The 4202-nt window shown below is 35.5% G+C and overlaps 1 non-coding gene across 1 annotated transcript; it reads right to left on the bottom strand.

Annotated features, from left to right (window-relative positions):
- Positions 1 to 4045: 4045 nt before the first annotated feature.
- TRNAP-CGG lies at positions 4046 to 4117 on the bottom strand. Its single transcript has one exon. It is a non-coding gene; the product is annotated as a tRNA-Pro (tRNA).
- Between the last annotated feature and the right edge of the window lie 85 nt (positions 4118 to 4202).

Raw genomic sequence — 4202 nt, 5'->3', positions numbered from 1 at the left:
TTCTCCTGGTCGTTTGGTTTGCCGAGAAAATGCGGGAAGGCATTTCCCATTATAAGCTCAAAGAAAGCGAGGCGCGTGTAGTTTCTTTCAGATAGGCGCATGCAAGCTTCCGGCCAGCACGCAGGCAGTACCACCAGTGAATTCTGAAGGTTGCTAGAAAAACCAGGTGAAGTTGCTTAAGCTATCCGTGTTCATGTCGATATGTGTGGTTGCTTTTTTTGTTTTTTGTTTTTTTACTTCGCATGAGCTTCGTTGCCGTATTTATTAATTCAGCGTCAGGTAGAGTGTGGCAGGTAGTGGTTTATATGGCTGTGTGTTTGTGTGATTCTTGTATTCAGACTGGTTGCTGATTAGGTTACTTTGTTTCTGAAGAAGTTGTAGTTTGTGTGCTAATTGCTGTATCTCGTAGTTTCGTTTTGCGGCTGTAGGATGAATGAGATGTCGAATAACGAACTTTAAATGATGTTTTGTATGTGTTTGTGGGGATTAAGAATGATGATACACTAAATAAACAAGTGATCGCTTACTGAACCTCTGTTATGTGATTTTACGAAGTGATTAATACTGTATTTTCACGTTTGTTGATTCTTGAACATAGTCATGTATTGCATATTTTCTTTTAACTTTAAGATCACGTGATGGTGTATGCTTTCAACATATTCTTTAGCATTACAGTACAGTCCTGGAGTGGAATCTTGTGAGATAGCTAATGTCTTTTGATAAGTATCTATGTTTTGAGTCATTAGACTACAAAGTTCTTTAGTTTTGTAGCTTGCCTGTTGACGACTAGGTCTATGCTGGTTGTGGTATTTGATTTTGAAGCGCAAGTTTATATGGATTTTGTACCACGAGAAACTTCTTTCCATATGGACAAAATTACAGTATTGAATACATATTGTCAATTAAACCCTTGAGAAAGAGTCATATCACATGATTGAAAGCCTTTAAAATGTAACTCAAGAAGGAATAATCGCTACAAAATTGTTATAGTAGGTGTTCCAAACATTGAACTCAGATCCTCTAACCCTTGAGCAAGAGTTATATCATTAGGGACCAGCCGTCTGTTTCAAACCATTATTGTAAATCAGAGCCTCTTTGCTCTTTTGTAATATCTAATTTTTTATGTCTTTTGTACGTGCTCCTCTTTTTTGTACTTTTCTTTTTGTTTAAGCTGTCTGTTTCTTCAATGAAATAGTGAGTTTTCATTTTTTTAAAAACATTTATATTTTGAATCTCTTATCAAGATTGTTCAGCATTTTAGTGGTTGTGATTTCCAGTTTTCTCTTCCTCTTTCAAGAATCTTGTTGTTTCAGTTTTCTTCCTGTGTTGATCTTTGCTTGTAAGAGGGGAATGTCAAAGCTGAATTGCTGACGTTGAATTAACTGTAAAAATCTGGCTGATGTGATGCATGTTCATACAGCTTGGTGAAAGAAATTTCAAGGAATGTTACTAATTCTAGTTTGCTGAGCTCTAACATGGCGGACAAGTTGTGTCCAATTTGAAGTAAAATGTGTACATGGTGGACAAGCTTTCAACCAGGATACAAGGTGCAGCTGCTTCTTTGATGCCTATTCTTGTAAGTAAATTGCAGTTGACTATTTCTTTTGATGTATATTACTGAGCAGTAAGGGGCTTGCTTTTTAACTCATCATGTCAGACATGAACTCTGTTGGGGCGTTTTGCTTGGATTTTTTAATAATCTTGTCAGACATGAACTCTGTATGTTATCTTTAACCTTTCTGGTAGGATACTAGTGGTTTTTTTATGCACCCGCTTTTGAGGATTTGATATAAACGCAAGAATGTACCCATCTTGTTTTTAGTTTGGAAAGTTAAAATCATTCTCTTTAACTGTAAAATGTAGTACTAATGGTTGGTTGAAACTGAAGCTAAAGAAGGGACATTTCAAGAATTGAACTTGGGGATCTCTTGCACCCATAGCAAACTGATACCTGTAGATCAAATGTCCAGCCTGACTTCTAGAAATACATTTATTTTAGAATCATAATCAGATTTTTACAAAAGGAATATTCTGTACAAGAAGCTAGTAATGATAGTAAAATCAAAGGTTCTAGCAAACTGATACAAGTGATGCATCTAAGGGGCAGGGTACCCAAACATGTTGATTTTCCATAATAGGGGAACGTATCAACTAAACCTTTGATTTTACTACCATTACTTGCTTTGTTGCAACATTTTATTGAAGATAAGTAAAACCTAAAGTTATGCATGTTGGGTGAGCTAGGTTGGATTCTAGCTGGTATCTCCATCTTTCATGGTTGAATGTTTATCTTAGAGAAGTCAAAAACACTTCAACTTGAAGTCTTCTCAATTCAGAATCTCTTGCACCCAAAGGAAGAATTAAACNGAAGGCTTCTCAATTCAGAATCTCTTGCACCCAAAGGAAGAATTAAACTAATAGACCAAATGGAAAGTTTGCTCAGATGAGTTGCTTTTGCATGATAGATGGAATAAGTAAGATTCAAGCTACCTACTTTGATTTATTATTATCTAGTGCTTGCCCTATGTGTGGTAGTGGTAGAATTATAGATGCGAGATACATCCTAAAAAGGTGGTTTGAGTTATAATCCAGAAATAGTGTGTATAATTTAAAACCTGGGATTTTTGCTCCATATGAGTGTTTTTCATGAAGTTCGTCAAAGGGAGCATAACTCAATGGTAATTGGCATGTACTCCTTCATTTAAGGTAGGAGGTTCAAATTCACATACNAAAGGGAGCATAACTCAATGGTAATTGACATGTACTCCTTCATTTAAGGTAGGAGGTTCAAATTCACATACTCTAGTTGTACTAAAAAAAAGCACTGATTTAGTTCTAAAAATAGTGATGAAGATGAACATAATCTTTTTCTCATTTCCCCTGGAAGAATACGTGCTAAACCAACCCTTACATAAATCCACACCAAGGAGTGTTTTTGTAATAGGAATTTAGTGTACGAATGATAACTTTCAGAGCGCAAGAGGATCTTCCCCTAATGAAAAAGTTTACCGAAAAAGAAAGGAGAAGAAAAAGGCATAAGCATAACCTGGAATAAAGATAGATGGGAATCATTGGTTCTGCCGTGGTTTTTAGACTGACTAAAGCTAAAGTTCAATATCTGCAGTAATATGCTGAAGTTCATTATGATAACTCTGTTTTCCCATGACCAAATCATGAACAATCTTGGAGACCTTGCATGTGGAATGCTGCTTATCATAAATATTGGTAGTATTGAGGTTGTCTACTCACTTTCTTTTTTTTTTAGAACCCAAGTAACCGAACACTGAGAAATTGGAAAAAAAGAAAAAATGACGGTTTTAATAATCATCGGATAAATTCAAAAATATGCATGCCCCTAATAACCACTAAATACAATTCAATAATTTCTCAAGAAATTGGGGCATTTTGAGAATTGAATTTTAGACTCTCACACCCAAACTGAGAATCATATAACTAGACCATATTCTATTTTGTAATTGAAGTTATATCATCTTGACGTTGGATCTGTGATGCACTTAGCTAATGTGTAGTTGATGGTTCTTTTTTTTCTGCAGTGGTTGGCCTATCTTTGGCAGTAAACACATCAATGACTGTGTACATAGTAAATTTGCTTTTGAGTGGTTGATGAAATGAGGTAGGTTGCAAGCGACCTCCCTTAATTTTTTATTTTCTTGTGCTTGTCATTTGAAACTTACCATCAAATACCTTATCAGAAATATGCATTAAACATGATCTATAGATGAGCTTCCAGGTGGAACGCTGGCCAGCTGCTTATTCTTGCACTCATCCTCCACTATTGGTATCTATTTACACTCCTGTTTTTTTATTTTTTTATTTATGTTATATCTACTTAACATTCTTCTCTTGGACTTAGTATAAAGATCTTACATTTCCATTATTTGGCATCTTTGCATATAGACTCCTGGTCTTTTATTTTCTAGGTTGCGCACTTAAGATTCTTCTCTTGGACTCAGTTTAAAAGATCTTATGTAAGTTGACTGGAACTTGGAAGTTAAGATTTAGAAATGGCAGTGAAAAAAAGTTTGGGGCATTCCGAGAATCGAACTCGGGACCTCTCGCACCCGAAGCGAGAATCATACCACTAGACCAAATGCCCTATATGAGTATACCAAATTAATTCTTTTTTATTGTAGTTCGAATAATGTATCCATTGCACCATTGTCGAACTTGTTTTAAAATGA

This window comes from Cucurbita pepo, chromosome LG14 (assembly GCF_002806865.2).
Source record: "Cucurbita pepo subsp. pepo cultivar mu-cu-16 chromosome LG14, ASM280686v2, whole genome shotgun sequence".
In the NCBI taxonomy this organism is placed as follows: Eukaryota; Viridiplantae; Streptophyta; class Magnoliopsida; order Cucurbitales; family Cucurbitaceae; genus Cucurbita; species Cucurbita pepo.
This window is presented reverse-complemented; position numbering and strand designations above follow the sequence as displayed.